This window comes from Callorhinus ursinus, unplaced genomic scaffold, assembly GCF_003265705.2.
Source record: "Callorhinus ursinus isolate GAN/ISIS: 27379988/994484 unplaced genomic scaffold, GSC_fseal_2.0 scaffold32, whole genome shotgun sequence".
NCBI lineage: Eukaryota > Metazoa > Chordata > Mammalia > Carnivora > Otariidae > Callorhinus > Callorhinus ursinus.
Window position 1 is genome coordinate 10,214,971 of NW_027397094.1, and position 19,414 is coordinate 10,234,384.

At 38.6% G+C, this 19,414-nt stretch overlaps 1 long non-coding RNA gene across 1 annotated transcript in view; it reads left to right on the top strand.

Annotated features, from left to right (window-relative positions):
- LOC141370320 (uncharacterized) overlaps nt 1-16,842 on the top strand; it is a 40,358-nt gene extending 23,516 nt beyond the window's left edge. The window contains exons 2-3 of the long non-coding RNA XR_012374244.1: nt 6,388-6,534; nt 16,762-16,842. This is a non-coding gene — a long non-coding RNA (uncharacterized lncRNA). The remainder of the gene's footprint in view (nt 1-6,387; nt 6,535-16,761) is intronic.
- The last annotated feature ends 2,572 nt before the right edge of the window (nt 16,843-19,414 follow it).

Here is a 19,414-nt window from a genome sequence, read left to right on the forward strand (position 1 = left end):
GGGGAGGAGGGTGGGGGGATGGGTTAGCCTGGTGATGGGTATTAAAGAGGGCACGTTCTGCGTGGAGCACTGGGTGTTATGCCCAAACAATGAATCATGGAATACTACATCAAGAACTAATGATGTAATGTATGGTGATTAACATAACAATAAAAAGTTAAAAAAAAAGAAGATGAAAGCAGGGCAGGCAGAACAGCAACCAAACTTTGATAAAATCATAATCATGTTTTCATAAGCCATTGAGATTTTGAGGTTGTTATTACAGCACAATTAAGCCACTGTTGACATATAAACCTTCCTTCAAAGAATTCTCTATCTAAGAAAGGTGTTGTGCCAAGTGTGGTAGGCAGGATGGCCCCTAAAGACAATCCCTAATCCCTGGAACCTGCCACTACAGGGCAAAGTATGTAACTAAAGTTACGAACCTTAAAATAGGGAGGTCCAATCTAATCCCATGAGCCCTTAAAAAGAGGAAGAACTCTCTGGCTGGTGGCAAAAGGTAAAGTCAGGGAACTGAATCAAACATGAGAAGGATTCCATGGAGCCATTGCTGATTGAAGTTGGGTGGGTCTGGGGTTGGGGGTTTCCATGTTACTAGGAGCTCAGGTGGCCCTACGGAATTGAGAGAGCCTTTTAGCTGACAGTCTGCAAGGAAATGTGGTCCTCAGTTCCACAATCACAGGGAACTGAATTTGGCCAACAATCTGAATGAATGAGCTTGGAAGCAAATTCATTCCCAGAGCCTCCAGAAAGAATGCATGAATCACAGAAAATTGATTTTGACCTTGTGATATTCTAAGCAAAGAACCTCACTGAGCCACACTGGACCCAGCATTCTGACCTACAGATCTGTGAGATAATAAATTTTTGTGTGTGTTTTTTAATAAGTGAATTTGCATTAAATTGAAATGACAGCAATAGAAAATGAAAACACCAATTTTGCAGTTTGAATAGTGATGTGCATTGACTAATAAAGGGACATGTAACTTTCCAGGAAAATTAAATGATTTAACTGAATTAACCTTGGTGGTCAGTTACAGGAAAAAGCAAATGCTGATAACAAGATGTGGCCTCTCACCTCCTAGCTACTCCACCTGTTGCAAATTATATATTTGTAAGAGTTCCCTAACCCACAAAAGAAAACTAAACATGTTTACTTCAAAGAGTTATTGGATAAATTTTTCCTTAAGATTTATTTCTTTATTTGAGAGAGAGAAAGCACACACACTCGAGCTAAGGGGGAGGGGCAGAAGGAGAGTGAGGGAGAGAACCTCAAGCAGACTCCCCGGTGAACACGGAGCCTGACACAGGCCTTGATCCCAGGGCCCTGAGATCATGACCTGAGATGATATCAAGAGTCTGACACTTTTTTTTTTTTTAAAGATTTTATTTATTTGACAGAGACACAGCGAGAGAGGGAACACAAGCAGGGGGAAGGGGAGAGGGAGAAGCAGGCTTCCCCCTGAGCAGGGAGCCCGATGCGGGGCTTGATCCCAGGACCCTGGGATCATGACCTGAGCCGAAGGCAGATGCTTAACGACTGAGCCAGCCAGGTGCCCCAAGAGTCTGACACTTAACTGAGCTACCCAGGTGCCCCGATAATTTTTTTTTTAAAGTAAATGCACATAATCCAGTCCCTGATCGGTGATCAGATGATAGTTAAATAAATATAAAGATTAACAAGTGAATAAAAGTTACTGAAACTTGCCAAATGACCCACTTCATGGGAACATTAGGTTTCCTGTATCAAGATAAAACAATACTCTTTCCTAATCCCTGCCTATCTTTGATATTTACGGCATACCTGCTTGACAAAGACAACACTGCTATTTTTAAAATAGGACAGTGATTATCCCACTGGTATAAAATGTTCAATTAATTGAGTTTATTAAATTTTAGTATCTATTTTATAATGAAACTATTAGTAATTTCAACCTTTGTCATGTCTTCAGGCAATATTTACAAATACGATTGTGTCATCATTTCCCCGTGCCAGGTTAGCCTATTTACTGAGAGTATTTCCCAAAATTCTGAAGGAATAAAATGAAGAGAAATGTTGGAAACAATCCCTCACTTTTTCCTGAACCAACAATTATTGAGCACCTAGCATTTACTTAGTTGTATTTGTAAGTATCAGAATGACTCCTTCTCCTGGTAAAGATCATAATTAGAAAGCCAAACACTGAAACAACCATGAACGTGTCTTTGCTATAATGGTATTTTCTAGCACAAAGGAGGGGACAATTAACTTTGCTGAAAGAACAGGGAAAACCTTACAGAAGAGGATAAATTTGCTTTGGTTCTTGAGTGATTATTTGCACTGTTGTTCATTTTTCACTTGCAAACTCAAAATTGTTGTCTTGTGATACATACCATTTCAATGTCAGAAGGGATTAGTATATAGGCCTTTTTGTCATGGTGTCTTCTTATAACTGGGCAAGGCAAACTTTTCTCTCAAAAGCCAGATAGTTAAATGAATATAGAAATTGACAAGTGAATAAAATTTACTAAAACTTGCCAATTCATAGGAACATGAAAAATTCCATGGAGCCGTTGCTGATTTGAAGTTGGGTGGGTCTGGGGTTGGGGGTTTCCATGTTACTAGGAGCACAGGTGGCCGTAAGGACTTGAGAGAGCCTCTCAGCTGACAGTCTGCAAGGAAACGGGGTCCTCAGTTCCACAACCACAGGGAACTGAATCTGGCCAACAATCTGAATGAATGAGCTGGAATAAATGAATGAGTTCAGACTTTGCAGCCATATGGTCTCTGTCACCACTACTCAACTCTACAATCCTTGGAAAAAAGCAGCCACAGACAAGATGCAAACAATAGTATGTAAGTTATTGGTCATGGCTGTGACAGGCAGTGATTCAGATTTTGTCTATTGGCTGCATACTGCCAAACCCTGTCTTACATAATTAATATAAAAATATAAAATAATTAAAGGGTATTATGCTTTGTGCCAGGGCTTGTGAAGACAGAGGAAAAAAAAAAAAAAGCCTGGCTCTTGCCTTCAAAAAGTTTACCAATGTACAATATTCATCTTAAAGGAATTCTACCAAAATTTACGCTTATAATTTTAGTCTGAGACTCTCAATAGCCAGATTGAAGGAGGAAACTAGACTTAATCTGGTTCCATCTCATTTTGATATGTTGCTTCAGATATTAACTAACTTATTAGGGTTTGTTGGGTTGTTTGTCTGTTTCAATGAATCTGTGTCTGTTCTAGAGTCTTTAGCCCATTTTGGTCACAGGGAAACATTCATATGTTCTTACTGAGTTGTTATGCCCAAGAGAATCAATGTTAGGTGCAGTTTTAGGGTAGGACTGTGTTTCTAGATTAGAATCAGACAGAGGGACCAAAAGGGAGAACCATAAGGAATTTCATTTTTATATGTGGTCAGATTTTGTTGTTTTTTTTTAAAAGATTTTATTTATTTATTTGAGAGAGAGAGAATGAGAGATAGAGAGCACGAGAGGGAGGAGGGTCAGAGGGAGAAGCAGACTCCCCGCTGAGCAGGGTGCCCGATGCGGGACTCGATCCCGGGACTCCAGGATCATGACCTGAGCCGAAGGCAGTCGCTTAACCAACTGAGCCACCCAGGCGCCCCTGTGGTCAGATTTTGTAAAAGGAGAGAAGAGCTTGTGGCTCAGAAACTGAGGATAAGGCCTGGAGAGGCAGGTCACCAGGAGTAACGTATCAAGACCCAAGGCCTCCAAGATTCAACAGATTCCAGAGTAAACTTTATGTGCTCAGGCAGCTTTTCACCGTGTAACAATAACACCCTGTTTAGGACATAATTAGTGCCTATTTAGAGTAGGGCTGGGGTTAATGTAGGTGATGAGAGATGCTGATAGCCTGTTGAAAATATATTGTTTAAGTTTCAAATTTGAGATAGGTTAGAACCAGGGCACGGAAAAATAAAAAGAATTTAAAGAAAAGAAAAAAAACAACAAAGCATTGGATTTAAGGAGAATAAAGATACTGGCCCTATCAGAGGGGAGGCTTCATACACTGATGAGACTGGGAAATAAGATGGAAAACGGGGCAAATAGTGTAGAGATCTTTGCAAGGACAGTCTTCATTTTAAATGTTATAGAGGCACAATTTAGATTTTTCAGCAGAGGAGTGACGTGTTGCTTGAGAGATATTTTTTGGTGTCATAATTAGAGATGAGTTTTGGTGTGGGGACAATATTCTTGAAATCCAGTCAAATAGTTTGCTGAGCAGAATGAAAATGAATCACCGTAGACCCGGATTTAGAAGGTGTCAGGGGGAACAGCAAGATTTTTTTAATTTTTTGACATACTGAGAAAAGGAGAGATCTGTCAGAGAGAACTCCAAGGTTTTGAGTGAAAGTAATTGGAAAAATGGTAATATCCTTAGAAGAGACAAGGAAATTGAGGAGAGAATCTAATTTGGAGCATATAAGGCAGATTCACCTAAAGAGATATCTAGAGGAAGAACTTTCTATTAACTTTCAATCTGGTGCAAGTGTGCAAGAGGCTTTGTTTTTTTTTTTTAATAGAGAAGTAACTTTGGAGGGAAAAAACACTAAGCTTCTAAGTAGGCTCTCTATCCAATATCAAGAACATTTGATCACAAAAGTTGGCTTGGTGTCAGGAGGCTACTCCTCAGGCCTGACAAACTCACTTCACACAGAGTGCTCTCAGCAGGATGTAGACCCAGTTTGGCTTCAGGGTCTGGGAGACTGTGGGGAACTACACAGCCAAACCTCAGCAGTAACTTGCCTCAGATCTTCCAGCTGTCTGAATGAAACAAACGGTATCATTTATTATCCGAGGAAATGTTTTTAAATAAAAACATGTGTGTCAGCATTTTCATCATGGAATTCAATTCATAATTTTGTAGGACCCACTAATAGAGCATGGGGACTAATTTTATGTATACTGATTTATGAAGAAAGGGTTACATAAAAGTGTAAATGTCGAATGTGTACTTTGAGACCTAAGAGTGGACATTTCCTGTGATGTGAGGGCTGAGATCTTCTATGTGTGTAGCCATGGAATGTGAACCTAGAAGAGTGGGTGATTTCTCCAAGTGTGAGACTTAGAGGAAGGAGCAGAGAGTGGGGACTGTCTGCAGGAAATGGTTTTACTCAAGTCTCCCCTACACAAAACCTGTACACAGCAGGAATCAATGAAAGAGGTTTCGCATACTAAACACAAAGGCTAACATTATGATATCCTTCTAGGAAAAAAAAAAAGCAGTTGAAATGTATTAAATGAACTCTATAAAGCTTTCATCAAATGCCAAGTCTATTACCTGTATGAGAGAAGTGAACTGTATTTTTTCACCAAGAAAATATTTCCAACTCTTAGGATAAACTTCAGTGAATAGAGTTAAAAATCAACATATCTCTAAGAGTCTAACTATCTTGATATCATAAACTTTTTGAAGCAATAATGAATTTTCTTAATGATATCTTCAAAATCCTTTACTGCAGGTAATGGGAAGTGTTCCTTAGTGGGAGGGGCAGTAAAGAGGAGAGAGAGAGAGAGACAGCTAGAGTAAGAGAGAATAAGACTAAGAATCTCAGGGAATGAGTCAGGAGACCTGGGACTCATCCCAACCATTTGGGTGTTGTTTCTGCTCTACTCCGCCTTCTTTATTCTGTTCATATCCCCCCCCACCCACCCAGGTTCAGATCCTGCCATAGACACTTGCCTTGACCTTTGCCGCACTTAGCAAACTATCACACTGTGCTCCAAACACCTGTAGGTCAGCTCCATGGGCAGATCAGATGTTAAAATACCTCCTAATGATGCTGCTTTGTCTAAAGAGTAATCAAAAATCATTTGGGGAACAAAACTGTCTGTTGAAAATACCTTTGTACTGAGAATAAATATATTTGCTCAAATTATCCATTTGCCCTACACTGACTTAAAAGAGAATTGGCTTTATCTCTTATAAAACCAATGTCCGTGGTTGAGAGAATTGGCTCCTCCAGGGTGGTCCTGGTGTATGTAATATATGCATGTTGTCAACCACCCATATGTTTCCTTTCCCTTGAACTTGAACAGAACCTGTTGTCATATATTTTATCATGACAATTCTCACTTCAGTTGGGAGAGAAGCCAAAGCTTTTCTGGAACTGTGGCAAAGATGTGAACCACCTTATTTGCTGATATAATAAGAAAGTGCAACTCAAAGCAGTAAAATGCTAAAAGGAAGGGATATTACTTGATGTGCTGAAAAGTGGAAGCGGTGAAGAGAGCAATCATACTATATTGTAAGAAAGTGGGCAGTTCAAGCAGGAACGTAGAGTAATTAGTAGCGATGACAGTGGGGAATTTTGAGGTGGAAGAGGAAAAACTTTTAAAAATTGAAATCAAATTGCTTCTTTCTCTTCTCCTGGGTGTAGGAAGGAAGGCCGTCTTGGAAAACGGGATTGGACCTTTGAGGGCGATGAAAAACTGAATCAAGTCGCCATTACAGGCATGGCGTAGATGTGCTGCAGAACAATGTACAAAAGGACCATCTATCAGAAGAGGTGTTTACCTGAGATTAGGTACGCGCATGGGAGCTGACAGACTGGAGAAACAGGGAGGGAGAGGGGAGAGACAGGCATACAGAGCAGAGTCAGGAGGAGCAAAAAGAGACAAAGAGGAGGGAAGCTTTCATGGAGAAATCATGAAGGCGGACAAGGTCTCCTGTGGCACCATGCGTGAGGGATGCTGAGGGGACAGAGATGAAAGTTACTGAAATTGAAGAATTTGAGGAACTGCCAATTTTCTGCAAATACTCTAACTGAAACACACATGCCAATCCAACTCTGGCCTTCAAAGCCACCTGAAATCCCCAGCTTCTGATCTCAGCTCTTTCTCTGAGCTAAAGGTATATACATTTCTCAAAAGTTCATTCATTAATACGTCTTAACTTTGTTTGCTGTTTATCCGCACTTCTGTGTGTTCAAAATGCAGTGCATCTACTCACTCTCCCTGGATTATCTGGCCCTGACTCTGGTTTCTCCCAGACACACAGAGCAAAACATCTGTGTGATGCTACAATATCCTGGAATGATGGCAGAAGATAGATTATAGAGTGCAACAGTGAATAAAGAACAAAGGTATTCAAGAAATATGGAGCCTTGCTCTAAAGATGGGCAAAAAGGTGGTTTTTTTAAAGAGTTAAGTGGAAGGGCGCCTGGCTGGCTCAGTCAGTAGAGCATTCGACTCTTGATCTCAGGGTCATGAGTTTAAGCCCCATGTTGGTGCCTACTCAATTAAAAAAAAAAAAAAAAAAATGGAAAAAAAAAATTTGTGTGGACCTAAATGGGGAATGGTAAAAGAATATAGATACCTTGGGGTGCCTGGGTGGCTCAGTTGGTTAAGTGTCCAACTCTTGATTTTGGCTCAGGTCCTGATCTCAGGGTCATGGGATTGAGCCATGGGTTGGGCTCTGCTCAGTGGGGAGTCTGCTTGAGATTCTCTCTCTCCCTCTGCCTCTGCCCTTCGCCCCCTCCCCCACAGGCTGTCTCTGCTTTTCTTTCTCTCTCTACAACAAATAAATAAATTAAAAAAATATATATATATATATAGGGCGCCTGGGTGGCTCAGTTGGTTAAGCGACTGCCTTCGGCTCAGGTCATGATCCTGGAGTCCCGGGATCGAGTCCCGCATTGGGCTCCCTGCTCAGCGGGGAGTCTGCTTCTCCCTCTGACCCTCTTCCCTCTCGTGCTCTCTATCTCTCATTCTCTCTCTCTCAAATAAATAAATAAAATCTTTAAAAAAATAAAACTAAAAATAAATATGTATATATAAAAACCTAAAGCAGGTTAAAATAATGTTGTCTTATCCAGATATCTGGAGATTCATGCAAATTTCCATATACATCTTTTCTTATATAGTTAAAACTTTAATAAATAATCCTGCCACTTTAAATGAAAGTTAAATTTTGTTTCATTAAAATAAAAAGAACTTAGAAAACTATTTAATAGCCAAAGGATAAATAAGACTTATACATAAAATAATAACTGAGATCTCCGAAAGACCAGGCAAATTCCATATCCACCTCCACAGAGATGCCATACCAACCTTTCCAAAATCTTCATCTTATTATTTCTCTGCCCCCCTTCAAAGACCTCTGACAACTCCCTGTGGTATATAAGAGTCAGCCCCCGGAGAGAGTACAGAGTGGCTTACAGCCCAGTCCCCTTTATACCAACTGCCTTGTCATAATTACTGATATCTTCCCCCTCACTCTGGAAAGTATGCCAGTTTAGAAAATAAATCACAGGGTCTCCACGTAAATTTAAGGATTTTGATATTTTACCCAACCTACCTCTCCAGACTCCTATTCTGCTATTCCTTCAAAAGCCCTTCGGACACATGGAATATTTCATAATTTCTGAACACACTGGAGGTACTTCCATGCCTTTATTCTTTTCCATGCACTATGTCCAGTGTTTCTACTGTCCCCATGCTTCTTTTGCACATTTAACCCCCCTTTTTTTTAACCATTCAGCAAGCTCCAATTTACCCTTCAATCCTGGGTCAGGTGGTACCTTCACTATAAGGACTTCTCCAAGCCTTAAGGATAAGATTGTCATTCCTGATCTATTATCCACAACACTCTGGCACACATCCATTGTAGCATCTACGACATTTATTTTAAATGTATGTTTATTTGTCTGTGTTCCTCATCAGACTGAGATCTTTGAGAATATGTTTAAACATGTTCAAAAGAACGCATGTATGCACTCAACCTCCCTCCGAGAAAATCCTGGTACCATTCTAGCACTCCGCATCTTGAAGAATAAAAGCAAAAGCTTCTGTTGAAAAAGTCGGAGACCAGATGTCACTCTTGACTCTTCCCTATCACTAACCCTTCCTTTCATTTTTCACTCCACCACAAAATCCTGTAAATTGTATCTTCTAAATCCTCCCTTCGACCATATCCACCAGCATCCAAGCAGCAGTCCTCTCTGACCTCAGCTAAAGCCAAAGCATCCTAGTCAGTCTAGCTACAGATACTCTGGTTTATTCTCCACCTTTTGGTCGCAGCGTTCTTTTGGAAAATAAAATTATAAACCCTACTGTCACCTCTGTTAAAACTCAGCAATTATTCCTATTACTTTAATGATAAAGATCCACATTCTTAGCTTAGCCCATCAATGCCTATTCATCAAACCATCTAACTTTAGCTATTCAAAACCTATTGATCCTTAAAATCTCAGCTCAAGTATTACCTTCTATGGTTTTGATTCTGGGATGGTCTGAAGACCATGTAGTACCTAAAGGGCTATAATATGTACATTCTTAATCTAGTTCATCAGACGTCTTTCTATGGTCTGACTTAATTTGTTTTAAATCCCCAAACAAAGTAGTAACAGGCTATTTAGATACAAGCTGTCAAGTCAAAATATGGATATATATATCACTTCCCTAACACTGCTTTAAATCAAATGTTGGAAAAATAAACCCTGAAGTGTAATCGTATCCTTGTTAATAGGTTGATGAGATGTTCAATTTAATTGGCTTTCTTCATGCTGTGTTTCTGGTGTCAGGGAAAAAAATAGTACTTACTGTCAATTGCTTCCTAATTTATCTTGTATACTATGTTCTCTGCCAATTTAGCTATTCAATTACAGCAATATCCATTTCTCTTACTTACAGGAGTTTAGTTCTGGAATGACCTGCATATTTGAAAGAGATAATTAAATGAGTGTCAACTCTGTTACTCATGGTAATGGAGGACAGGGATACTATGATAAATGAAATTCACTGGTAATTCAAAAAAAAAAAAACAAAAACCTCATTTTAGATAAATGCATCAACATTCTACTAGAGTGACTTTTATTAGCCTTAGCAACAAGAATCAAATAATGACTGCATTTCCTTCCTCAATATGTCACTTATTGGAAGTGCAAAAGGGCAACATGTTGACCAATGAGGAAATAGAAGAAATGAGCAAAAGGTCCAGGGGGATATGCACACACCAAAGTCAGCTTGGAGAGAAATAAATTATCCATTTATTTGTTTTACTTTATTTGACTTGTTTAAATGAAAATGAATAAATGGAACATTCATTCTGGTAGAAATACTGAAGGATTACTGTGAAAATACCTTATTTTCTTAGCTATTAAAAGGTATAATTTTGGGGTGCCTGGGTGGCTCAGTCGTTAAGTGTCTGCCTTCGGCTCAGGTCATGATCCCAGGATCCTGGGATCGAGCCCCGCATCGGGCTCCCTGCTCCGCGGGACGCCTGCTTCTCCCTCTCCCACTCCCCCTGCTTGTGTTCCCTCTCTCGCTGCTTCTCTCTCTGTCAAATAAATAAATAAAATCTTTAAAAAAAAAAAAGGTATAATTTTATTGTTCAGGCAAGCAGTAGATATTCATTCATTTTTATAGGTAAGGAAAATATGATGAGTACCAGAGGCAAAATGACAAAAAAACATAAGTTCTAAAGTAAGCAAGAGTAAGAGGAAAAAATTAAATGCTGACTTCTACCAAACCACATCTTTGTAGTCTTTTCCAAATCATAAGTATTTTGGCATTTCCATTTTTTCCATTGGTAAAATAGGAAATAATATTAGGGCCTTTTCCTAAAATCACATAGTTGGGAGCCTACTAAATAAAAATAATGTGAATGATTTTGAAAACTGATTTAGATACGCTGAAGCAACATTTTGGACTAAAACGGAAGGTTATTTGTAATGGTCTTGTCTGACACTGGTTTTTCCTGATGCTATGCCACTTTCTTATAAAACAACTAATAATTAACAGTACTTTGAAGCCTTAATATATTTGAACTTTAAGTGAATTACTGCATCCATCAATCACCCTACTTTGTTTGACTACTCATATAAAAGATTTGTATCATCATAACAAAAAGGCAATCTACTGAATGGGAGAAGATATTTTCAAATGATGTATCTTATAAAGGATTAATGTCAAAATACATAAAGAACTTCTACAACTCAATATGAAAAAAACCCAAATAATCTGATTAAAGTGGGTAGAGGACCTAAATAGACATTTTTCCAAAGAAGATATACAGATAGCCAATAAACACATGAAAAGTTTCTCAACATCACTCATCCTCAGGGAAATGCAAGTCAAAACCACAATGAGATATCACCTCACACCTGCCAGAACAAGCCAGAATCAAAAAGACAAGAAATAACAAGTGCTGGCAAAGATGTGGGGAAAAAGGAACCCTCCTCTATTGTGCATGGGAATGGAATTGGTATAGTCATTGTGGAAAACTGTATGGAGGTTCCTCAAACACTTTTTTTTTAAAAATAGAACTCCCATATGATCCAGCAGTTCCACTACTGGGTATTTACTCAAAGAATATCAAAACACTAATTCAAATACATATATATATATATATATATTCCCCCCATATTTACAATAGCCAATATGAAAGCCACCCAAGTGTCCATCAACAGATGAATGGATAAAGAAGATGTGGCATATATATACAATGGAAAATTACTCATCCATAAAAAAGAATGAAATCTTGCCATTCGTTAACAACACAGATGGACCTAGAAGATATTATGCTAAGTGAAATAAGTCAGACAGAGAAAGACAAATACCATATGATTTAACTTATATGTGGAATTTAAGAAACAAAACAAATGAGTAAATGAACAAAAAGCAGAATGAGACCTACAAATACAGAGAACAAACGGATGATTGCCAGAGAGAAGGGAGGGGTGGGGGAGTGGGCAAAATGGATGAAGGGGACTGGGAGATACAGTCTTCCAATTATGGAATGAATAAGTCACAGGAATAAAAAGCACAGCATAGGGAATATAGTGATGGTGCTATAATGGTGTTGTATAGTTACAGATATATAAAGATATTGAATCACCATGTTGCACACCTGAAACTAATGCTAACATTGTATGTCAACTACACTCAAAAAAAAAAAAAAAAAGCCAGCAAACTTTTTTAGCAAGTTTGAAGACTGTTAATATCAGGCTATTTATTATATTGTATAAATTTATTTGATAAACACATATTTAGTTTTCATAGCTGTGTTGTATCTTTTCATTATTTATATATATTATATATTCTTGATTTAGATATAATATTTTAAAATTCCATTTCTATAAAAATAAGATTTCATCCTATTCCATCCTAAGCTGCACTAAAAAAAAATATCATATACTCACTTGAAATCTTTTACAAGCCCACTGTGTTTGAGTGGCAATGGGATGAGAAGAAAGTTTTAAAGAGGGAAATGTGTAAATCAGAGGGGTAAGTGTAGGAGATATCTTCAGAGGGCGTTATTGTCTCTGTAAACATTCTATTTCTAGTCAAATTTTTGGCACCACAACATGTACCCTGAATGGAAGGTTTTATAATTATACGTGAAATCGACAATATATGAGTGTATCCTGATGTTTCCCATTTTAAAGAAATGGGAAGAACCTTTCTGCTTCCCCCACTCTCTGTGATTTTGCTGCAGATTTAGAAAAAATACATTATTGGAATAGCGCTGAGCCCAGATCCATGCTTCTATGGAAATGAAATCTATGGTAGCAAGAGAACTGCAGGTGTGTGGAAAAAGAAAGAGCAATGAAATAGATGATGTTTGGATAACTATTTATCCACAGGGAATCCGAGCCCTACTACACTCTCTAGACAACAAAATCAATTTCAAGTAGGTTGTATATCTAATCATTTTTATTTAAGTGTACATAAAAGTAAATGAAGCAATTAAGCCACAAACAAACAAAAAAACAAAACTTACAACCTACACTTACAAACTTAAAACTTACACTTTTAAATGCTCAGGAGAGATGATAAGTGGGTATTTTTATGACTCTGAAGGAAAAAATTTGTTCAGCAGGACACCAAAAGTACAAAGAGTAACCCCATGATAATGATAATAATGGTGCAGTAATAAATGTGACTATTTTACAATGGTGTAAAAAAAAAAGGCACAATTAGTAAAGTGGATAAACAACTTCAGACAAGGAAAATATATTTGCTGTCCATGTAAATGACAGAGGTTTGGTATTCTATACATGAAAAATAACTCCTATAAATTAATAAAGACAAAAAATAGGGAAATGCACAAAGGTTATGAATAGGCGATTTAACACATGCCTAATATTCAAACGGTAAGGTATTCAATCTCACTAAAAATCAGAGAAGAACAAATTTAAATAATTGATACATTTAACCTGTTGGAATAGAAAAAATATTGAAGTCTGATAATATTAATTGTAGATAAAGATTATAAACATTATTTCTCACACTCACACTAATAGGATTGTGAGCCTGTGCATCACGTTTAGCAATAAATCTGCCAAATTCTGTAAATTTGTATTGCATTTGGGAAGAAGTGATTCTGTTTCTCATTTCATACTCTAGACTAGAGGAATTTATATATTCAATATATATATGTGTGTGTGTATATATATTCAAGGAGATGTTGATAAGACTGTTCATTGCAATATTGTAAATTAAATTGTTCATCAAATATGGAGCAGATAAATGCATTGTAATATTATATTATTCAAATAACTATCTCAAAAACATAATATTGAGTTCAAAAAGTAAATCACAAAAGGATGCATAGCATTTGATACCCTTTATATAAATTTTTAAATATAATAGATGATATTCTACAAGGAAATAGTGACATTGATTTCATGAGATTAGTTTTCTCTGGACATGAGAAGGGGAAATGAAATGGAAACAGGGAAGAGCATACCAGAGGTCTCATTTGAATCTGTGGTATTTTCTTCTAAAAGCAAAGATAAGAAACACCAGCAGATACTTCATCTCAGGCATTTGAAGGTCACTGTGAGGACAGGAAAACCAGATCAGTGCCATGGAAGGCCAAGTTGTTGGGGAAGACAAGGAAAGGCTGAGGGTGATTGATCCGCATTGCATGTTTGTGAAGGGAGGCCTGCAAGCCTCCTTGGCAGCATATGCAGAGAATCTCATCTCCTGTAGCTGGAGAGCAGGAAAAGTGGATCAAGCCCTGGACATAATGAGAAAAGTGACAGGACACTGCATGGCCAGAACAGCACTACCCATTACTACCTACCTGTGGTCATTTAAATTTAAATTAATTAAAATAAAATCAACTAAAAATTCAGTTGTTTGGGTACATTAGCCACATTTAAGTGCTTGGTAGCGCATGGACAGTGTAGACTTAAAGGACATTCCCATGATAACAAAGTTCCAGTGGTTCCCACAGAAGGAATGATTTTACAGGGAATACACTAAGAATCCCACTGGACTTGACAGTGTGGCTGCTCTCTGATCAACTTCAGTTTCCTCAGGCGATGGAAGGTGGAACCCAACTGGCTGAATATTGACACTGATCAGCAGAAGGAGGTAGGGCAGCTGGGGGAACAGGAAAGAGTTGGTTTGGCACCTAAGGGATGCCCTGGGGACTTTCTCAGTAGTCCCTGGGCCAGCAGTGTTGTTAGGCAAGGGTCGAAGAATCTCGAGTAGGTCGTAGAAGACAAAGAGCAGCAACTATGTTCTCAAGAGCGGCTGTTGCAGTGAGGGCTACAGCCCATCCTTCCGGTTTCCCTTCGGTAAGTTCCCCGGAGAAACCAGCCAGCCTTCCACAAGGCCTATCAACTAACTGTATAGAGCAAATAGATTTGAGCAGCCCAGCACCAAACAGATCTGTGTGTGCCACCCAGATTCCCTATCAGGCCTGAGAGGTGTATTTTCTCAGCTGCTGGGAGTACCGCTTGCGGGCTACTCACAATCTCTCTACCATTTGCTTTCAGCCACAAAAAGGTGCCCTGACTCCAGGTTTTACCCCTTTCCACTGACAAACTGCATCCAATGACTGGTCAATGTGGGGGTATAAGAGCCTGACCCTGTTGCCTCAATTGAAACAACTCTGAGTGATCATCTATATAAGTTTGCTAGGGCTGCCCTCACAACCTACCACAAACTGGGTGACGTAACAACAGAAACGTATTGTCTCACAGGCCTGAGATCAACGGGTTGGCAGGGATGTTTCTTTCTGAATTTTCTAGGGAAGAATCTGTTCAGTGCTTCTTTGGTTGGCTGGAAATCTTTGGTGTTCTTTGGTTTTGGCTGCATCAACTGACCTCTGCCTTCATCTGCACATGGCTTTCTTGTTATGTGATGTCTGTGTCTAAATCCCTTTATAAAGAAACCAGTCATATTGAATCAGAATCAGAGATCCACCCTATCCATTTGACCTCATCTTAACTAACTATATCTGTATGTCCTTATTTCCAAATAAGGTCACATTCAGAGGTACTAGGGCTCAGAACTTCAATATATGAATTTGGGGGTAGGGCACAATTTAACCCACAACACCAGGCTAACATTAATTACTAATGCCAACTACTTCCTAAAACAGCCAATCTAAATCTCACTTTCTGTTTCCCAAAAATCCAACAAAGACAAAGCACCTCCAACGTAATGACTTCTTGGAGGATAAAATATTAATACTGTATTAAACACAATTTCATTTTAGTCTCTCAACAAAAATTTACTGAATACCTGCAATATTCCAGGAATTTCTTAAGCACTGGAGAAATCAGTAGATAACAAAAACAAGATTTTTACTAACAGACAGCTTGTTTTTTATTGGGTGAAATATACAAGAAGCAAGTAAGCTAATTAATTATGACAAGGGCATGCATCAAATTAAAATAAGATATATTAGTGAATGGATGGTTACATTACACTAAAAGTTTAGTAATTAGTTATTGCTAAGTAGTAGCATTAGTAGCATTATTAGAAATTAATTAATATTGGTCATTAATATTAGTCAGTAATTAATAATTACTGAATAACTCTTTGCCTAGCTGACATAACCTGGAGTCTAAATAACAAGAAGGAGCCAGCCAGGCAAAAAAAAAAAAAAGAAGCTTCAGCAGAGGGAGCTGCTACAGCCAAGGGCCTGCAGATAGAATGAGGTTGTCATATATAAGGAACAAATATAAAACGTTTAATTTAACAAATATAAAACAAATATAAAATGTTTCTAGAGTGTGGTGGGTGACAGACAAAGGAGACAGAATTGAGTCTAGAGAGAAAAAGAGGCTCCATCACATGTGGGCGTCTCTTAGCAGATTAAGAAAATCAGGTACCATTCTATATATAAGAGAAACTGGGGAGTAATATGGTCTGACATATTTAGACACAATAACTGGTTAATGACCAGTGCTGCAAAAGTGGAAGGAGGAAGATCAGTTAGGGCACTTCTGGGATAACCTAGCATATTAACCACGCTGCCCTTCCCTGGATGACAGTCGTGGATACTGAGAGAAGCAGTGGATTTAGAATATGTTTTTAAGCTACATGTAACAGAACTCAGCATGACTTGCTGATAGATTGAATGTAGGAGTGAGGAAATGAGATAAATTGAGGTTAATTCATCTTGACTGGCCACATCAGTGGGCAGTAGTACTAATTACTGGCATGAAGACGACCCCAGGAGGAGGGGGGATCTCTGGGGATATCTCAGAAAGTCTTCTTTGGCCATGGTAAGTTAGAGATGCATATTAGATAGTAAATAAATACATCAAGTTTTAGCAATTGACGTATGAGTCTTGAGTCTAGGAAGTGGTCTTGGCTGGCGCTACAGGTTGAAGAGATATCTGTATATCAAAAGCACTTAAAGCCTTGTATTTGGATAAGAACACCTAGGAAGGGAGCGTAATTAGAGACGCTCCAATCACTACAAAGCTCTCAGGTACTCCAGGAGTTAGAGAATAATTGCTTACAAAGTAAAGAAGAAGTCACCAATGAATTTGTTATCATTTCAGATCTTTGGCAATGTCTGTGGAGAAGTAGAGATGGAAGTTGTGTTGAATGGGACAAAAACAAGAAAGTAACAATGAGGAAGCAAAGAGTATAAACTCCTTCAACAAGTTTTAATTGGCATTCAAAGATGGAGTGGTAGTTAAATAGAAATGCATGGTCAAGGAAAAGTTCTGTGTTATTGCTTTTGTTTTATTGTTTGTTTGTTTTTAAGATAGAAAGTGCTGATGGTGATGATCCAGTAGAGCAGGTAGAATTTGCTGATGCAAGAGAACAGGTAATAATTGTAGGACTGGCTTTGCCTAGCATGAAGTAGTTATTCTTTGTCACAAGCTAACACATCCATACTGAATTTCAGATTTCAGAATTTGTAGTTCTGAAATTTTTCCAACTGTTTTCATTCTCTATCACCATTGTGACAAATAAAACTAGAGTACCGTAGTTTCTAATGTGAGCTTCCACACCCAAGTTCTCCCTTCCATAGAAGGCTGAGCAGGGGCTCCATCAGTTAGCGTTCTGCCAGGAAACAGAAGGCACACTGACATGGGATTCTCTTCGGAGAAGTCTGAATGCTATTAGAAACTTGGGTAGTAGTTGGACAGGAAGAAAGAACCAAGGGATTATAGTTTGTTAATGCCTTGATTTTTACGATAGGAGGTATTAGAGCATATTTGTATACTAATGGCAATGAACTAATGAAAGAAGAAACATTGCTCAGGAGGGAGAAGCAATAATCTCAGAAGTAAAGCTCCTGATAAGTTGACCAAGAATATGACACAGAGCACAAGTGAAGGGGTTTGCATTTTATAAGAGCAAGAATATTTCATCTGCAATGTAGCCAACCATGCACTAAGATACTTCCTCTTTCTGATCATACAACTATACTTTCCATGTGTCTTGCCTCTGGAGAGGGCCATGTGATTGGTTGCAGCAAAAGGAACACAGAAATAAATGAAGTGTCACTTCCAAGCTAGAGCCATTAAGCCTTGTCTACCACCACTCTTTGCCTCTACGGTAACCACAGAGGTCGAGTGTTGAAGGTGGCCTCACAACAGGAAAGCGATCTGAACTTCTAAAGCATCGTTTGAAGGAAAGCTGCCCAGAAGGCCACACAAGAGCTCCACCGGACTGGATTTCATGTGAGATAAGCAACACATCACAGGGGAAGCCACCGAGATGCTGGTGCTCTTTCACGTAGATCTCAGCCTCCCTTAGTAAAGTATTTGAAGGATACAAGACAGAAAGCATGTCTTGGGACACATATGGGTCGGCAGGCTTCATAAAGGGCAGATGGGGATAGCTTCTAAATTTGCATCATTGAAAAATGAAGCAAGTTCATCAAAGAGGTGGGAAAGATGAGTTGGTATTGGATGTTTGAGGAGGAGCACAAGCATAAATTTATCCTTTTGGTGAATGAGAAGGTGAACGTGCTGGAGGAGTTGAATAGACCCACTAGGTAATGGCAAAACCCTATCTGAGATTTGGGTTCACAAATTTAAAGTGTTGTTTGTAAGACATCATCCTAATTTGTGACACATTAAAAGAAATGAACAAATAAACTCAAGTGTGTCTTAGAATTAAGGTAAAGAATCCAGACTTCATCTAATTACACTGATGAGAAAAGGCCATTATAAAATATTTTAAGATTAAAGACAATAACATCAGGTGGGCTTAATAATAGGTCAAGAGAAGGCAGAGCATGGGACAGTGGCCTTTGTTGCTGGAAATAACACTATGGGGCTACAAGGGAATCACAGGGAGAGGAACTGATGCAACAAGTTTGAAATATCTACCAAAGACTTTTTCTCTTGAAACGAGGCATCCTATCTGCTCACTTACTTCCCCATTTTCAGTATCCCAATACCAATCTGCTCTTTCTTGCTATTTAGCCTACCATATATCCAGCCTCCCAAGATAACCTAATAGATTGTTGGTTGACAGGGAACTTTCTTTGAGTTCCACGGCACTTAAAATTCTATTATGAAGTGCTCAGAAGCGATTTCCTGATGGAACCTTTCCTGGGGAATAACAAGAGCGGCTTATAGAATGCTGACCACGTGCTTTAAGCAGGTTACATATATCATCATATGTAATCTCCACTATAAACCTGGGAAGTAGGCATTAATTTTAATGTCCTCCTGTTAAATAGGAGGAAAGGACGGTTCCCCAAGGTCAAGGGACTTGCCTAAAGCTGAACTAGTAGAAAGTTGTATAGGGTGTGAGATTCAACCCCATACACCTGACTCAAAAACCACTGGTTTCTGAAAGCTCTACTATCCACTCCCTCTCTGTCGAGGGCATCCGCATAAAATGCCCAGCACTGATTTCTTCATTGTGTCACTCCTCTGGGGCTGGAGAAGGGGCTGAGGGAAGCAGGAGTGTGCAGGAGAAACTGTGCTTCCACGGGCATTTCCACAAAATAAATGAAATTTTAACCTTGAAAAAAATCATTAAAACGCACAAAAAAATGCTGATACCATTCTTATCTTCCTATCTCATTCTCCCAGCAAGTTCCTCTAAAATTTCAAGGAGAGAAACTGCTTATAAAGTTCCTTTTTAAAATAAAGAAGCTATATTTAATCTACATGGGCTTACTCTTTAATCAAAATACACTTCAGTCTCTGACTCTGTTCACTCTTCCACTGCTTTGAAGCAATT